The sequence below is a fragment of the Thunnus thynnus genome, chromosome 5 (assembly GCF_963924715.1).
Source record: "Thunnus thynnus chromosome 5, fThuThy2.1, whole genome shotgun sequence".
In the NCBI taxonomy this organism is placed as follows: domain Eukaryota; kingdom Metazoa; phylum Chordata; class Actinopteri; order Scombriformes; family Scombridae; genus Thunnus; species Thunnus thynnus.
Window position 1 is genome coordinate 23,267,040 of NC_089521.1, and position 19,760 is coordinate 23,286,799.

A 19,760-nucleotide genomic window follows, 5' to 3' on the forward strand; every position below is an offset into this window, starting at 1 on the left:
ACATATAGATACAATTATGGTAACAACAACTAAACCCATGCTTGTCAACAGAAAAGACGATCTTAATCATGACATTTTTTCAACATATGTGACAAGAAACGAGGAACAGGGAGTACTTACTGATAGAAAAGTACTTTCAAATACAATGGAGTTCAAATAAGAACATGAATAACGGTTATATTCGTCATATTACCTGAAAAGCAACAGTTCCATATCTGGTCACTCTGCTGTATTCAGTGGATTCATGTCATGCTTTTGCCCCTCGGGTGTTAACACGGTTACACAGCCAGTACAGGCTGCTCCCACTCAATATAGAAAAGTCATAATGTAATTACACCGCAGACTGAGAGAGGAAATGCATCCCCCTCTGATGTAAACAGATCTGACTCATGAACTTGTCCCCCAGCAGTAATCACATCAGTAATTTGATTTCTTTTGCACCTTTGGCCAAACCTCCAGACTCTACATATAAATACCTCTCTTCAGTCCATGTTGAGAGCTTATCTTCAGGAAGTTTTGACAGGTACTGCGTTCTCCCAGCTTTGTTGTTATGTAACAACTGTTTATCCTTGGGGTGGCTGATTCTCAATTACAGCTCACATTTGACTGCAGCAAATAAACCCAGCTCATTAGCACTTAATTGGTTTTGCAGCAAGCATCTGATATTGAGATAAGATATGAAGGGTTTAATACCAAAATATTATTGCCACATCTGAAAAAAAGTGACAGAAAGACAAGTGGCAGAAAAATAAATTGTGACAGACTGAATGGATAATGTATAATGTCACTTATTGTCTGACAAAGTCATACACTTCGACTAACAGATAGTGAATTCTTTTGATTCATAATTAATACACCATGTTCAGAATTTCTGGCTCATTAAAAAATGTCAAAATGTGAATCTATCTTGGCTGCGATGTTGAATTAGACCGCCGCGTCCTGATGTGTGTTAGAACAGAGAGCCTGCTGATCTGTGTTGAATCTGGTTAGTTAGTCATCACCTCTGATGGGAGCCAGGTCATTTCATGGGTGGCTTGCTGGTGCTGCATCTGTTACCCAGTTTCTTCTGAGAAGAATAAGAAAAATAACAAAGAATCAGTGAAGAAAACAAGCCATAACTATGTCTCTCCTGCACAATAGCCATGATGTGTGTGAAGTTTTGCATCTCAGTGAGGATCCACTGCAGTAAAAAGCATAACGATTGGAGATACCAGTGAGGCGGAGACAAGGTCTTCTCTGGTGTGTTTTTGCATTTCAACACAAAGTCAAGACCTGATAAGATTCACTTTGCAACTTGCACAGTGCACTACTTTGTCTCCATGGTGCCATATCCTTGAACTTATGGAAATTCCTCAGAGTGCTTTATGGATAATATGCATGGGGGAAATTAAGAGAATATTTTAATGAGATTCAAGAGGTAGCTATGCAGACATATCTGGAGGCGGTTTGAAACAAGAGGCGAGGACAATTACAATACTTCCCAGTGTGGTGCTGAGAAGGCAGCTGTGGGTAAGAGTCCCCCCTCCGATTGGTGATGAGGGAAACTGGTGCTCTTGACACCGGGGGATTACTTCCAACAGATAACCTTGGCTGGATGTCAACGCCTCGCTCTCCCTCTAAAATTGTGTCACTTTTTTTCTTTTTTTTTTTTTACCACAGACTGTTGAGCAAAGCAGAAATATCAAAGAAAGATGGAAATCTGAAAAGTAAATGAGCATTGGGATGATTCTGATTTTTTAGACATTTAAAAGATAATTACTATAGTTATTTAGGCCTTTTAAATTAACTAAACTTCAGCTTATTTCTAAATAAGTCGCTGGAAACCCATCTTCATCTTCTCATCTGTGCCACAACCTAATGTTTAGCTAGACTCAGTCAACCAGCTTCTGGATAGCAACTCAAACCAGAAACTCGTCTTCTTGCCAAAGCAGGCTTATCGTGGTAATAACTGAGTCACTTGCTCCGGTGTGTTTGATGGCTGCAGATGGCTTCCATTGCTAAGCCTGAGATAATGTATTTGTGCAACATGGACTGAGAGGAGAGTGCTTGACTGGCTGGCAGCAGATTGAACTGAGAGGAAATGTCGCTTTTAAAGTCACATGACCTCATCCACCAGAGTCTTGCTTGATCCCACAGGCTACTGTATGATTATTAATGCAATCCTGCTCTCAGGGCGAAATGGCAGAGTGCATCACAGCATGCAAATGACTCCACAACAGCCGCAATTAAGGCCACTGTCTAAAAGGTGAAAATATTCATATTTGACTAATTGCAGTCTGTGAATGAGCTTTTCATGTGAGTTGACTGTTTTTCATTTTGCATGCCTGGTTAATGAAAATGTACAGGATTATTAACCTTTAAGGCTTGGAATTATTTCAGTGTTGAACATCATTTTCACGACGCTTTAATCTAACAATAATAACACAGCAACTAAATTAAAAAAAGCCACTCCCTGCTGTTAAATAACAGAAAAGGGCATTGCTGAGCATTAAAAGACAACTTTTAGCTTGTTTTATCCTAAAACTCGTCCAGCTGTTGTCCATCTGTGGTTTTGAGCCTGTAGGGGGCTAAAGTACTATTAACGTGTCTATTTGGATAACAATTTGCTAGAATGGTTCAGTGCCTTGAGGCCACCATACGTCGGCAGCGGCGCTGCAGTGCGCGCAACGGGCGTGCGCACGCCCCGGAGTGCTGCTGCGCGCCCCCGCCTGTGTGTGTCGGTGAACTGGTGGGAGATGAGAGGACCAGTGACTGAACTGAGGCAGAGGAGACAAGTGCAAGAGGCTCGGCGCTGAACGGGACTCCACGTAAATAAACACAGCAGACGGTATCGCTCTGTCGCAGGGGACTGAAGATACAGATCAATCTTCGCGTTGCGCACCGCCGAGGGAGGAGATAAGGTGAGCAAAAATGATTTCATTCATAATAAACACGTGTCGTGTAGCTTACAGTTCACTGTCAGGAGTTTCTGGAGAGGGAAGCAGCCTGCAGCATTGAGTTGGATGCTGAGAGGCAGCCAATAAAATCACTGACCCCTTCACATCCTTGTGAAGCTGACGGGTGTTTGCAAAGCTAAATCTCTAAAAATAAAAAAATAAAAATACACCGGACTTTTCAAGATACATTCCGCGGTAGCTGATGGCTTTATAGTCATCAGAGAGGAGCAGGTGCAGGTGCACATACTGTATTCCGGTGCGCGACTGTCAAATCAGGGCTTGACACTGGTGTGCTGTTTAAAAGATGCTGAGAGAAATCATTGTCATTTATCTTCCAATCTCTGCCATTGACATGATCTGTGCTTGCTTCACGGTGGTCGTCACATTGTAGGCTGTAAGTGCAGATAGATAGATAGATAGATAGATAGATAGATAGATAGATAGATATCTGCTGTATTTGACAGTTGTTTTTTGCTGATGGGAATGCTGTCCTCACACATAAATCCCTCATCTTCTAAGCTGATTTGTTACCCCACATGTTTAATTCCCTTCATGTTCATATCACAACTCTGTCTTGTTTTGACAGACCAGTCAGTTTGTTTAGTCTAATTTTCCTTCATCAGACTCAATCTGATTATAAATAGACCCCCGAGATTTACCAATTACATCCCATTCCATTTATTTCACTAGCCAAACAATTGCTTTACTGGACAAAAAAAGAAAAACACATTCCCACCCAATCCCCTGCTCGGTGCCCCCTCCTCCCCCCTCTGTCTCCCCCTGGTCAAAGCTTCAGTCAAGGGGGAACTCACCATCATGCAACAACACCCCCCATCCCCCCCCTACCCTTTCCTCCCCGCTCATCCCCAGACACTCTCACTCATACAAACACCCAAACACACACATGCCTTGACTGTACACTTTCGCTGCCTGCTCAGATAGCCAAATTAATACAATGCTAATGACCCCTGCTTTATTGTGTGAAGCCCTTGTTCTCTGAAAAGGCTGACACACTTTCTAGTAATGTTTATTCACTCCGGGCAGACTATTGTTAATCTGTTTAAGAAGATAACAATATCGCCTCTATCCCTGCCTTATGTCTAGTTTGCATTAATTGAGAAACAGGCGGCAAAACATGTGATGCCACTTTAACATTTCCCCCGACTGTCTGCGAGACTTTTGGTGGTCGCTTTAGTTTGAACATGGTGAGCCTCGGATGTTGTTTTAGCCCAGAGAGCCGCTACTCCACTGCTGCTGGAGCTCTACTGACAGGACATTTCAGGCTCATTTGACCAACGTGGAGAATCGGGACAAGATAGTGACCTACATTGTGCTGCCATCTTTACTTTCACCCTCAGCACAAACGGCACTAGGCGGGGAGATTTGCATAACTAAGGGATTATCATGACACACGTTGGCCGGAGTTATTGTGAGAGCACCAGTCAGTCACACTGCTGACCTAAAACCAATGGCGGGGCAGCTCCGCTCCGGGGGCTATGGGAAAAGCTTGGGTGTTGGAGGGAAAATGCCACTAATTTCAGTCTGTAGGCTTGAGAAACATGCAGACTATTTTGCGAGAAGTGATCAACGCTCCTTCTGTTAGCGGCTGTCTGCGGCATTGTGAACTCCAGCCAACGCCAACCGCCGGACAGACGGGACAAAGTGTCTCACAGATAGAGAGAGTTGCTCAGTGTCACTTGTGGCGTTGTTGATGACATCATTTCTTAGAAGAACTGATTTGAACCTGAGCTACGCGGTGATTCATTTCACCAAGGACACACGTAATTTATGTATTAGAAATTTCCATTCTATGAATTCAAAGACGGGAATAATGAAATGACCCCAACAAATTGCAGTCGAACTCAGAGAAGCAGACATTAAAAGGTGTAATAAAAAGAAGAGAATCAAAGTCCTCCCTGCTGTGAGGCATTAAAAGACCCGACATCTAAAGGAAGTGTCTGACTAATTACAACTTCTGTCTTAGTTTTGCAGTTTTAGCCATTACTTCTATCAGTTATAACAACATTATACCCACCAAAGGAATTGCTGAGATTAGGAACACAATTATGTCACTACAGTGAAGTCTAACAGGGCTAGAAAAGTGAAGACACTGAAAACTGTGAAGTGAATTACACAAACTGTTGGTTATAATCCCCCATTGCACAGTAGTTGAAGTTGTTGCAGACTGTAAACTTTAATTGATGTTTACAACAGACAGTTTGGGTAATAATTTGACTGTTTGCCTTTGTTTTTTATTCCAAATAAGTGACTAATTTGGGACCTGCTTCAAAATCTGATAAAATCAGTCGTCAACTATTTTGATAAATGAATGAAAAGGCTAAAAAAATGCTAGTTGCTTCTTGAATGTGAGGATTTCAAGCTTTTTTTCCGTGCCGTAAATGATTGTAAACTGAATATCTTTAGATTTTGGATTGTTGATCAGAAGAAAACAAGACATTTGAAGATCAAATTATGACAATTTTCACTATTTTCTGACATTTTACAGACAAAATGATTAGTCGTTCAATCAAGAAAATAATTGGCAGATTAATCGATAATGAATGTAATCGTTAGTTGCCATGTTCCCACATCTCAACAATTAAATTCAGTACAAGCTTGTTATTATCTACAGGGATTAAAACTAAAAAAATGAGTCCAAGTTGAAATAAAAGTGGAATAATCCTTTGATAAAGCGCCGCGATGATTTCTGATTCATGTAAAATTGCACAGGCCATCATAGGTCACTCCAGCTGATTGACTGGATGATTGAGTATCTTCTGAAGACACGTGTACTTGCTCTGAGTGGAGACAATCCAGCAGCCGTTGGGACAAGAGGTGCTCCGCTGCTCAGCTGTGATGGGGCTAAATCTCAGGGGGGACACACGGAGGCCTGTGCCTATCCATTAGTGTCACCATGGTCTGGGTGTTTCTTCCCAGTGGAAACACACAGCACACTGACACGGCCTGGACCTCCTTGTCACAAGCATGTTCATCTCATTTTGGGTCTGATGAGTGCCTCATTAGAGGACCACAGAGGGAACGGTGTCCCCCTCGCTTCACGGCTGCCTGAACACTTGCCTTGGTTTTAATTTGGACAAATGTATACAGGGGCAGATGAGTAGTTGCAAAGAAGGATATACATGTTCATTATACACACACACACACACAAACACACACACACACGTTTCAGTTTCTCTCTGCCGCTCAGCGAGTGGGGCCTGAATGGTTGCAAGCTGGTGGGTGCAATTACAGTTTCACACTCAGTTAGGCAGCAGGTCTAATGGGGATTGACACGTTCCTGCGAATCCACTTCCACACAGCTGCAACTGTTGATGTTTACATGCTAGACCTGTATTATATTATCATGATTGGATGGTGACAGATGAGTGGATATTTGGTGATTTATGTCTCAGACTCAGAGTGGTTTCCTGAGTAATTATATAAAAAGATGTGCAGGTGCTTTGCTATTTTCTCTTTGATCTCCTGAAACGACACAGCTTTACTGATTTGACAAATTATGATGATTGATCGTAAATGACATGATGGTTTAGATCATTTATCATGCAAAAATGCCAAACACTGATTAGTGTCAGTGTCTTAAATGTTAGGATTTGCTGCTTTTCTCTGTTTTGTATATAATTGTGAATTGACTAGCTTGTTTTGGACTGTTGGTCGGTCAAAACATTCATTTGTCATTTGAAAATGTCACCTTGGATTCTGCACTTGTGTAAGATGTTTTTCACATGACATTTTAGAGACTAAATAATTAATAGAATTAGCGAAATTAGCAATTGACCTATAAATCAACAATGAAAGATCTTTGCTTCATTGCTTTAGCAAGGTACCTTTTTAACCTAAGCTGTCAGTTTCAGTTCAAGACACTTGCTATTAAATAAGGTGCCGCAGTGTTACATTAGCTTGTTTTTTTGGGCAATAGGTAGTGTGGACAGATGGCGAATGAGTAGCGGTCAGTGCGGATGTCCCTAGACGACCCACTGTGACCAAATCATTACACCAGAGCTTACACCATGACTGTCATCAAGCCCAATCACTCAAGGTTGCCCAGGGAACGCCATTATCGCCCATGTCAGGTTATTACACCCCTTAGTGAGAACAAAGCATTAGAGATGCTCTTTTCTGTCCAAACCAACTGCTAAGGGCCGACAGCAATAGAGCTCCCTTTTGAAGTGTTAGGTTGGGATAATGGAATGTAATGTTGTGGGTTTTATGTTCCCTCTCTACCCCCAGTAGAGCGCCTGACAGGCTAACTAGCTCTGTATACCACTGGATCTCACTCCCAATCAACCTTGAGTTTAGGACCTTGATATGAGCGCTTGGAGATGAGACTTGAGATGTGTGCTCAGAGTATATTTTTTAAATTCTTATAGGATGTTTTGCTGTGCTGCCACCCATTAGAAGAAATTGAGGGAGGGAAAGGAAAGGGTGGGTTTTGAAGCTTTCGGGGGTTGCAGGGAGGAGGAGGGGTGGATAATGTACTTCAGTCGACGCTGAGAAGGGGCAGGGGGAACAAAGGGGGCCTGTTTTCTCTGTCTCTACTGGCGGGGCGGCTGTTCTCGCCTCTTTCTTGCAGTGTAGGGGGGTGATGCAGGGTTAGGCCTGAGGAGATCCACAATAGAAACTCGGGTGTTGGAGTCCCTGTTTGAACACGCTGTTGTTCCTGCTGAAGAGGATTGGAGAGAGCAGCCTCAGGCCTGCTGAAGCTCTGGCCAACTTTGGATGGGCAGCAGATGTTGGAGAGGTAGTTGGTGGCCCAGTGGCAGCACATAACAAGGACCACTGCTTCCCTTCCTGTCCCGAAAACAACAGGAGGTGGGCATTGCTCCACCGGCAGGGTGTACGCTCGCCAGAATTACAGAAATTTCAGGAAGATTGTGCACTTGAATGCTTTCTACTCTGTTCTCAAGCCTCCATCTTCCTCCTATTTGCATAGAGCTTAAGAAAAACTGGGCTGCACATCCCACTCTCTGTTGGCACAGTGATGCAGCCTACTTGTGTTGTCTAATAGCTCAGCAAATACATCCCCACAGCCTTTATTCTGCTTATAACGGTGGAGATTTAAAGAGTGGGCCCTGCCAAGAAATCCACCACAAGCCTCCGCACTCTTACCAGCCTGTTGTTGAATGCTATATCCTTTAAACTTGTAGAAGAAGGGTCTTCTGAGATAAGCGGAGCGAAGGCGTAGATTATCATTGTCAGCCCAGCACATGATGCAACAGTGATTGAATCAACAGGAAAGAGGGGGACACTTAGCTGTCAGCTCATGAATAAAGTTGACATAGAGACACAAAGTGGCTTTGCCATGGTTCAGGAGGCTCGCTGACCTCGAGGTCTTATTTAGGCCAGGCCTTCTAATGCCCTCACCCTGTGCCCCACCCTCTACCCCCTCCCACACCCCAGCCGAGGGTAAGACACCATGTTAGCAACCCAGCAGCCACTACTGAAGGGCCCTTAATCCAAGTGAGATGACAGCTTGGCTCTAGATGCTGTTTCTGTGGCGCTGAGACCAATGGGCTTTTCTTTCCCTCTTTTTCATCCCTTAAACCCCCCAAACACAACCACAGGAATCCTGGGAAAAATTCTCTAGGGGGAGACAAAGGAACGGGATGGTAAACAAATCCAAGTGTAGATCTGAGATTCCTCTATTCAGCAGAAGATAAATGTGCATGTCCTTTGAGGTATCAAAAGCACAAAACAATCCCGACGCGGGCCGTTTTATTTTGGTTTTTATTGTCCTGGTGCCACGTGTTGTGTAAAAAACATAATCTATGCCCAGATAATCTTTGTCCGGGCTTCAGAATGATTAGGGAAGATTGAGGTCAGAAAACCATTAAAATCATAAAATTTGGTGCTGCTGTAAAACCAATCCCTCTTCCTTCCTTTACACCAATCAGCTGAGCCATCCAGATGTCACATGTTAAAGGAAGTTCAAACGGGCTATTATATCCATTGATAACAATATCCAATGAGCATCAGACACGTTTGCCAGCAGACTGAGTCACTGCCGGGCAGCTGCTGTATGGCAAATTCTTGTTTTCCAGGCTGCCATGCTGATGTGTAGATGTGTTGATATGTACTGTAGTTAGCGCTGGGAATAAGGAGAGTCAGAACACAGGAAAAGTTTGTTTGTTTTTTCCTAACCTGAGGGGCCCTTTAGCCCAGTTGAGCATTTGTAATCTTTAGCCGGTCAACAAAAAATTAATCTTCTGTTTTTGATAATCTATTAATCCTTGAAAATCTTATGTCTGATATTTTATAAACTAAACAAATCTCAGAAAATAATTTACAGATTGTTTTCAGAGTATGATGATGATGATTATGAAAATAATTATTAACTGTATCACTGGTAAAAAAAAATAAATAGAAAAAGTGCTGAATAAGTGCAACAAAAAGACATTAATCAAACTTAATAATATTTTTACTGTATACTGTACATTATGTTTGCCAACAGGACATGCTTTCCCTGTAATTACCACAATACAGATAACCAAATAGAGACTTGAGCATCTTTCACAATCCCCTTTACATCAAGGACATCATTTTTCACCATGAGAAGAAAATTGCTCGCAAATTTGATTTATTAACAGAAAAACCCCATGGATAACTACCATGGAGTTGACTGTGCTCAGGGTGGCTTCCAGAGCAATTTAGGATCAAATGCGAGCAATGGAATAGCAATCAGTATAATCTCCTCGCGGTCAGTCCTTTGTTAGATTCTCAGAGCTGGGGCATCTTTAGGAGCTGGAAGAATAATTGTCACTAAGATAATTCCTTGCTGGGGGCTAGCTGGGCCCGGCTGTGAGGAGGCGAGGATGGACAAATGGCAACTTCATTTATCAGGGTCCCCTCTGAGGCTGGCTGGCCCGATAACCCAATCAAATGTCTAGTGTGGCTGAGAGCTGGCTGGACCAATACTGGGCTTTTTCAGCTCTGTGTTTGCCTCTCTGTCTGTGGAAATATCAATGAGTCTTTGTCAGCGTGCCATGGTTTATAGCCAAAGCCCTGTGGTGTTAAGAACCTAAAGAAAAGTCTCAAAGAAAGAAAGACAAATGATAATCTTCAGATTTCTGGACATTTTCAGCAGCAGAAATCGTCTTTTTCATGTATTTCATTTTCTGTACATTTTGACTCACAATTACACTATTGTCTATTTTAATCTTGGCAATGAATGGCATTCCTTATATTGGTTTTATTTGGTATTGTGCTGGCAAGGGTTCAAAAGACTCTGGTCTGAAGCAGACCTAATGCTCTGGTCTTCAAGGTTGGCTGCTTTTGGGCCTCTCAAGGCACAATGACCACATCTCTCCATGAACGGAGCCATGGTGGACATGTTACTCAAAGGGGTTACTGCGTGACAGAGAACACGCCTCCACAGATCCTGTGAGAGGAAAATAGGACACTTTCACTCATTGGTCATTTGTGATGTGTCACTGAGGTGGAATTCATATAGCTCCTGGTTTTGAAGTCAGCATCATGATTGTAGTTGACGTTTCGGAGTATGTAGAAGGCTTCACTTAGAGTCAAGGGGCACTCTTTCATGAAATATGAATGGTGTGGAATAATAGATGAAATTGTTACCGAGTACCGAGGGGCTGCAGTGTACTGCTGTGGTCATTTCTGTCACTTCTGTGTATGCATCATGTCATTTAAGCTTCATTTAAGTGTAAATGCACATCCGCGGCTTTTTCATAGTGGTTATAACCTCTATCACCGTAAAAATCTCAGTTTTCCCTGATTAAATGATAATTATTGAACTTGGCGGTTCCATTTCCAAAGCCAGCCGTGGAGATCATGATATGCGAGATGCTTATGGAATTATGAAAGCCTGTTTTATAATCTCAGCTTCTAGCCATGTGATTTAAATAAAGGAGCAGTCGCCGCCCTGAGAGCAGATTATGCACTGATCTCTACCACTGACTCTCTGCCTCTCTTTGTTCCTCAGATTATTTCCCTTCCTGTCTGTCCCTCCTCCCTCTATATCTCTTACAGAGTATGTTTCATATCTGCATTTACTATTGTTAACTACATAAACCAGTACTGGGCTGAACCAGCTATTTTCCATTATTTGGTTTCCGTGTAAAGTTGTTCCTAAATTCTTAGTTACTTCTATACAACAGAACTCTTATGGTGACCCCAAAAATGTCCCTATTGCATACTATCATGTGGGTCTAGGTTAGATTATTATAATTCAGGGAGCGTACATGTTCACGCTGTTTTAACCAGTGCTAAAGCCTCAGGCAAACTAGTAGCATTCATTACATCCATGCATATTTTATGAATTTATAGATTGTTTCTCACGTTGCCTTTAAACGTAGGCGTTGTTCACTGATATAGTGCCTAATCAGACCAGAATAAGGGAACTACATGGAGGTCGGACTGATTGGATTCTCCACAGTCACCAGCAGTGAAGAAATCTAATTAAGCCTTAGGCATCCCAAGTCAAACTCCCCAGGATTACCCTGGCCCCTCACCCAAAACCCAACCCTGGGAGAGAGTGATAACTAGACTCCCATAATCTGAAGTGAAGGCACACTAGAGGGGGCTGATGATGAAATCCAGGCAAACTGAATCCACCGACGTCAGCAAAGGATCCGTTAGTATGTCGGTCACGTCTTCGTGGAAACAGTCAAACAGGTAAATAAAGTTCAAAACAAACATCCCAGTTTGAGATTTACCAAAGTGGGGTCTATGTTAACGTTCGACACCGCGGCAGGAAATAGTGCATACAACTACAATAACATCAGTGTGTTTTTGGGGAGATAATGATATAAAAACTGATTTCATGCAGAGTTTCAGCCGTATCGTTCACAATCCCCCAAGCTTTGAAGTCAAATTAGAAGTGTGTCTGTATGGGTGGAAACGACAGACAGATTAGAGAACAGAAAAAAAATGCTTTGAAAGAGCACTTAACCCCCTCCCTGCTCCACCTCAAATCTGCCTTTTGAGACAAAATAAAACCCAGCAAAGTATCTTCCCTTTTGTTCCAACTTTAGGATGTGGGTTGGCTGTACGCTCTGAATTGTAGGGTTTGCTTTTCACTCACTCTTTTGTTTGTGTCCCTTGAGTGAAAGTACATGTTTACTGTGGTCATCACTCTTTAACTGTCCATTTCTGGAGAGAGGAGAACTCTCAACAGGGGGCCACTATTGATCAGGTGTTTGTCTAAAGGAAGTAGAGTTGAAGTGAGGAAGAGGTGAGGAGGGCGAGGGGTCAGGATGGGGTAAGAGACTGGAAAGACCAGGACATGCTCCATCTCTCACCAGGATGCAGCCAAGTCTGAAATACGGCTACTTTCTTTTGATTCTGGAAAGAAAGCCCCTGCTGGAGGCCTGAGGATACCTCCTCTCCCGGTGTGACCTTTCTCATGTCTCCAAGGTATCACTGACCTGTACACAAGTGAATTAGGGCTCTGCTACTCCATTTTCATCCTGTGAGTGACTTTACATGGACAATAGCTTTTTTTTTTCTGTATCACCACAAAAGTTAAAAGTTGCAAGGGCTCGTCATCTTGTCTAAGCCTCTCAAGGGATTGTTTTTGAGTTGTTTTTTTCCAGCATCAAAATGCAGCTTGAGTGAGAGCTGAAAATGCTCTTTTGGCCTCAAAACAAAAGCCCTCGAATTTGTTTCACTCGGTCTGTTTATCCAAGCTGTGATTCAGCCGAAATGGCACTTGGGATATGAATTTCGAGTGGAAGCACGGCTTTGGCAGCAGTGGCAGGGCCACGTCCTTGACAGCACTGCTGAATTAATTCCTTCCAAATGGCTGGTTTAAAGACTGAAAAGAGGAGTCTGAATAACACCTACTACAGATCTAATGCGCCGCTATGACGGAGGTCCATTTTTACCCATAATGTCTTGTGAAACCATCCTTTTTTTATCCCTGTGACTCATATTGTGTAGAACTGAAGCATAATGGAGTAGGTGGCCACAGAGAAACCACCCAGGACAGCTCGTCATAGCACTTCAGTTTGATTGACACAGCACTTCTTTTTTCACATCAGACATGGTAAAATGGTATAAAAGTGGCTCTTTTACATAACATTGGACAATTGCATGCCTAACCTCCTTCATTCACCGCTGGGCCTCTGTGAATTCAAACTGGAGCAACCTCAACATATCTGTGTTTTGTAATGCTAAAATTAGCAGAATCTGAGGCATGTGCTTGATATGGTAATAAGGCAGGAAAATTGCGTTTGAGTGTTCATTTTTGGATATTTGCCAGAAATTGACTCCTTGAATGCAAAGCAGAATTAGGTGATCTTAGTTGGAGATTCAGTATGTGAAATAGGAGTGAGCTATATAGATAACATCATGGTATATGTAGTTTTATATTTGGATTTCAATATATATTGTAACGTAGTACATTTTCTGGTAAAAAATAGTTCAGAAACTTGAGCTTGAAGGTTCATTTTTGACTGTGGAAATAGCAGTTTGACAAAAAAATCTTATAACAAGCTCCACTTTGTGGGTTTTCCCGGCGCTGTCACCCACATCTTGTGTCCATAAGTTGATGGAGTTTGCTGACTTGTCATGAAGAGGGTTTAGTTGTTTTCTCAGGATAACAGTACGACCACCTGCTATCATATATCCCGAAACTCCACACTTCAAAACTGCTAATTTATAAAATAACCAGAAGGAAATGTCTGTTTTTGGTTAATTAAGTGAGTTTAATACCTGACAAATAAGATACTTCCTCACATCCTTACCTTTCCTTTGTATATAACCTTGAAACACAGTTTATAACCAAACAGACTGGCCATATCTACTGTAGTCGCTGCATGTTTTCCTTGTCTGTTCTCATTTGCTTGGCTTCCTGTCTGCATTTGTTAGATTATGTCTCTGGTTTGTTGTCTTTTTTTATACTACTTTCTTGATGGTATCATTTACTTCATCTGAAGCGTAATGTGATTATATGTTGTCATTTTTTTGTCTGCGTACATTGATTATCTGCTTAACATGTTTCTGTTTTGTATAAATTTCTTGCATTGTGCATTTCCTTCTGTGCGTTTCTTGCCTTACTCCATTTTAGCTTCGTAATCTCTGTTCAGCTGCTTCGTGACTTCGCCTGCTGTCTCTTGTTCTGATTTCACATGTTGCTTGCTTTATTGTTGTTTTAATGGATAATTTAACATTTGACTATAAGACATCAGTTTAAAATAAGTTATTCGGTTAACACTGGCACATTAACAGTGATGTTGATCAATGTTATTTAAAATATTAAGATATTTAAGATAGCTACCACAGTATAAATGGTGTAGCAAAATCTAGTTTTTTGTATGTAGGACTACATTCCATCTCTGCCTTGGCTCTCATAGTATCACTGAACTGATTAGATGATTGTAAGTGGCTCTTTGGGACAGTCAGACTTGGCTTAGTTTTAAGCAGGGATCACTATGATTAGCTAACCCCTCTGAGCCCAGCTATGGCAGTGTGTGGATCAAATATACGGTGAGATGAAATCTTAATTCCCATGGACCATTTTAAATAGCTTCTGTCGTGATAATATTCTGTTTCACCTCTGCTAACTTCTTTCAGCACATCTCCTACTCACAACTTTCTTGAAGAAAAAGACAAAAAAAAAAACACAGCCAAACATCCCACGGAGTAGTGCATTGTGCAGGATGATTTACGATACTGTTGGTAGATGTGGCATAAATGAACACTTCTGTGACACTGAGAAGTTTTCCCACATAGACTCACACAGTAGCAACTCTCTGCTGTGCCCAGTGTAGGAGTGCTGCTCTAAATGTTTAATGGAGAGTTAAGGGATAAGGGGCATCTTCTGTCTCTCTGTCTGCAAAGTGTCTCATTCCCACCTGGCCAAGCTCCAGTGCTCACTGCAGCATTCTGCCCCACTCTGCTGCTGCACTGAGACCGGATACAAAGGCTCATTAGAGACTTTTTAGCTCCACTGAAGTTATGCGGTGTATTGACTAGTTTTTGCAGCATCTTCTGTTCTTAAACTCAGCCAGACTGTAAAGTTCCTTTGTCACTTAAATCTTGTGCATTTTCTGGCTTGGCCCTCTTCCTCACAACCACAGACCCAGCGTTACGGTAGTATGCAGGTCGTTCGGCCACCACCCACCAGCTTGTGTCACGGTCAAAGCTTCAGCACCGGGGAGAAGCCCTGGCTGTCCTTCAATGGCTCTTTCACTGCCGCTGGGTGACAATGCATTTTTTCCATGCCATAAAGCAGATGCTGTATTATAGCAGCACAATGCCCGGCCCATCTGAAACTGTTTACCATGTGAAAGGCACACCGGGATCAGGATGCCTACCACTGTGTGGGGCTTTTTGACTTGCCACTCTATAATGAGTACACACTGGAAGGAAAAGGAGCAGGCAGCTTTAACTGGCATTGTGATCACTGCATAGAGGGAGGAAATGCAGTATAAAGTGCTGATCCAGGCTATTCTTCCAAGGCCAGACTTTTTATATATACTAGAATACAGAGATTACTGTGACATGAAATGAGCTTGTCAGCAGTTACACCCACAACAGATAAATAGGCAGGAAACTTGCAGTTCAAGTATTTGTCCACCTCAACTAGATGATCACCCAAATGATTTACTGCTATAAAAATCATTTAGTTTTCTCATGCCAACAGTCCCTGACTTTAGATCTGCTACAGCTTGATGAATCTGTGCCAGGTGTCCTTTTGGATGAGGACACTGATCTTTTAAGACCTCTTGCTCAGAAAGTCAACAAATCAAGAACTGAGAAGTGAAGTGAAAACAGCTTGACTACAGGGGCTTAACTGGCGGAACAGAAAAGCTCTACAGTTAAGTGATTAGCTTCCTTTTTGTGAATAGCAGTACCTGTCTTTTCTTGTCTTGGTGTTTGTTGTCGGTGAATTGAAGAGGTTCCCCTTGTACTGAGTTCTCTGCCCTCAGGGCTTGTTGTATGATGTAGTCCCCACCCCCCTCTTCCATAAACCAACTAAAACAGTGTTGAACCAGCACTGCTGTTGGACTTACTGGTGGTCTGTCAGCAAGGCTAGTCATTAATTGGGCACTCAAGCAGTGAGGAGCCTTGAAAGGACAGAGGTACCCAACGAGACAGGCCGGTCGGCCAGCCACCCTTCACAGTCTGACTCATCCTCAACCCAGACAGGATTTCAGGGTCTAGAAAGACCTGCTGGAGACAGGCAGCACTCAGGCTTCCTCCTGTAGCTTAGGTCCCCTTGGCCCCCTAGCACCACTCAGAGGGCTTATCCTCCCTGACAAGAGCTCTCCGAGGTCTGCAGACTGGTCATCAGTCATGTCAAGGACACACATCTATCATGTCAAGAGCCTGGAGAAATAACAGCAGCACCGCACATAAAAGCTCAGACGGGGACGCATTTAAGTGCATTAACCCAACTCTGGTCCCACTACAGAGAAAAGGGATGTCACTATGGGAAATAAGGAAGTTACTGTGGGTGTATAAACCAATTGTATAATGTGATTTCTGCCTCTGCAGAGAGTTGATAGCGCTGCAGTTGGACAAATGTGTAGCTGAACTCACTGTGAAACAGTGCTGCTGGGTTGAGTTAAAACAGTTTGAATGGAGCTTTGAACCTCTTCTTTTTCAGTACATACAACAGTTTTACACAACACAGTACAACACTGTTTTTAGCCAAGCTAGTGGTCTGTCAGTTTGTCTTTCTGTCAGTCTACTACTTTAGTCCAGACTGAGATATCTTGAAAATTGGAGTCATGGTTCCCAGAGGACAAATCCTACTGACTTTGGTGATCTCTTAACTTCTTCGAGCACATCTAGCATGTCAAAGTTTTCATTATCCTGTGAGATATCTCAGCATCTTCAAGATGGATTGGTGTAACACTTTGTACAGACATTTTCATATTGCACCATCATCAGGTCAGAATTTAAATTTGTCCCTCACTTAAATACAAAAGTAATGGCACCCTCATCAGCCTCAGCTGTACTTTGTGTATAGTGCTGCTAATTAGAAACTGTTAGTATGCTAGAGTAAGATAATGAACATAGTAAATATCATTCCTGTTAAACATCAGCATATTAGCATTGTCAGTGTGAGCATGCTATCATGCTGATGTTAGCATTTAGCTCAGTCACAGTCATGTAGATTATTGTCAGCAGGTTTTTCTGACGAGATTGATCTAACCTTAAATTTGTAATTTGTGGTTCCTTGACTACTGCAGAAACATGGAAATTTGTGTCAAGCATCCAGTTGCAATGCATCCCTTTTCACTCTTTATGCTACACAGCATCTTAGAGAACAGTATCTTGCATACCAATTATCTATTTTCTGTCTAATCTGTCCATAAAAGACATCTGGTGTGGATAAATAAATGGGTAATAACTTTAAGCATGCTGTCGATATATATATTCATATCATAACTAATCCCCTCCAGTGGATTTTTGAATTTTAAAAAAATGCTGATCTTTTCACCCAAAAACCACTTTCATCTATTTTCTTCTTATGCTGCTGTCTATGCTGTCATCTGAATTATTTCAGCAGTGAGCATCTGTCCTATTTTGTTATATCATTTCCCTGAAGAGTACAAGGTGTCTTGTCACAACTGCAGCAATGTTAGTTTTGCTTATCATGAATGAAGCAGAGGGAACACAGACCACGGAGACAACACACATACATTGGGAGCAGTGTGAAATCTGGCTTGAATAACTAAGCGTGTAGCACAGATACCAGAGAAATTATATCACCGAGAGAACTCAATCCAGAATGCCTGCAAATGACAAGACTGTTGTCTCCAGCAAATCAAGTGAAGGCTTTTTCTTGCAGCATCTTCTTATCTCCGGAGCCACTTTCTCTTGACATCGTGCATTCAGGCAGAGCTTGTCTGTCAGCTTCGTTTTGTCACTAATTTATTCATTTAAGCAGTGGCAGCCACATTCAAAGACAATGGTGCACAAGCTCTGAGTTGAATTAACCTCAATAATTATGCAGATTTGGGGAAAGAAAAGCCCAATTGTTACACACTCCTCAAAATTCCTGCCCCCTCCTGTGCTTGACATCCAAGTGAATAAATTACTACACTCAAGAAACTTCCCTCTTCAGGATCCACTTGGAACAACAACAGTGCACTACTGTTAGTAAGAATATTAAGATTGTGCCCTTCAAGGTCAAGCATTCTAGTTTATGTTTACATTACTCATGGTTTTCAGATAGTAGTCCTAATGGAAGCATGTATTCATTGTGAGTGCATTAAGCTATGCCAGAAGTGCTGCAGATCCATTTTCACAAAACATTTTAAAGGAATCCACTGTAAGAGTTTCCAATAAAGGCCTTTGTTCAAAGTGCTAATGGGTCATTTGATCAATACATGAGCTTTTCCACTGCAAATACCAAAGGTGGTTGAACACATTTACAGGAGAGCACTGAAATCCATTAAGTGTTCACTTAAATCCAGGAGCCATTTGAACTGTGGTAGGATGTTTATGGATGTTGTATTTTGTGCTCATATCATATCACTCTGATTTATTCCTCACTATATAATCTCATTCACTTAGAGCACATGCTAACATGCTGCTAATAGATTTGTGAAGTGGGAGAAGCGATTTAAAGTAGAAATCCCAGTCATTTCTCTCAAAGACAACATTACGTGACTCACAGTTTGAGCACTTCTACAGCTTGAATCGGCATGAAACCATCCCAGTTAAATCATCAGTACAAAAGGTGAACAACTGCATTAGAAAATATCTCATTTTATCTTTAATAAAAAGCTGAAAGTACAAGATATAAAATTTGCTCTCTGCTCCCGAGCTGCATTTTCGGCAAGAAACAGCCAATCACCACAGTCACATGCGCCTCTAACGGTGGTTGGAAGCTAAAGATCACAGTGTTGAGAAAACTGATGTTATAATCTGCAGCGTGAGTCAGTTTGCTTTTAATTTCTGGTTCACTCTTGAGTGAATTCAGCAACTACGGCGCCATGTTTTGTTTACAACTTCAGCAGCATAGCACTTTGAATTCATCACGCTCTGATTCACATTTCTGACTGACTTCTTCTCCATAGCAATGCAGGCTGAGGCTGATGGATATTGTGGTATTCTTATTTCTCAGAAAAAAAATTTGAATTAATTGAAACTGGACTCAGACTCCTGTGTTTCCATGTTAAGTAATATTGAGGATATTGTTTAAAGAAAAATTCACACTAACAACAATAAAACAATACAGAATTGGGGAAAAAACACTTTCTGAACCAGCAGGCCCTGCCATGATAAGTTAACTGCTCTTAGTATTGGACATGATGGTGGCGCAAAAGTGATTACAATTTATCCTGAGGGGAAAACGAATGTGTGCACTGAATTTCATAAATGTCAACCTCATGGTGGTGCTGGAAGAAAAGCCACTGGATCATCAAAGTCTTTTGTGGTGGTGTGTATTACCTGCGTCTACACCCCACTTTGCACCACCTGAATTGAGTTATAATAAGGTACTGGCAGACTGTGGGCAACAATAGTGGAAAAACAACAATAACAGAAGCTAATTTGCGTCCTGTACTCAGCTGCAAAAAAACAAGGGCAGCTGAAACTCTGCCTAATTCACAACACACTGGAGGAGATGAAAGCCCCGTCTGCGACAGTGTGTCTGGTACTCAACCCGTCTCAGATGAAATGTAATGACGGATCTTGAGAATAGGAAGCCCACACCTTTATTCAGGTGTTTCTAAGAATAGGACAGTTTGAGTCCAGAAACTGTCTGTGTTTACAGAGCTCATTATTGGTTTAATAACAGAGGTGATTTGTGCTGTAATGATGCCGAATCAATCAATGGGACACATGTGACACATGTGACTCTTACCACAGTTATTCCCTGTTTCT

At 42.0% G+C, this 19,760-nt stretch overlaps 1 protein-coding gene across 11 annotated transcripts in view; it reads left to right on the forward strand.

Annotated features, from left to right (window-relative positions):
• Positions 1 to 2,641: 2,641 nt before the first annotated feature.
• LOC137183302 (neuronal cell adhesion molecule-like) overlaps positions 2,642 to 19,760 on the forward strand; it is a 73,429-nt gene continuing 56,310 nt past the window's right edge. For 6 of the 11 annotated variants that reach the window (XM_067590261.1, XM_067590266.1, XM_067590256.1 and 3 more), the window contains exon 1: positions 2,643 to 2,900. The gene's annotated coding sequence lies outside the window, so the exon portion shown is untranslated. Of the gene's footprint in view, positions 2,901 to 19,760 lie in introns of all 11 variants that reach the window. The other 5 variants (XM_067590255.1, XM_067590257.1, XM_067590258.1 and 2 more) reach the window with 3 other exon arrangements.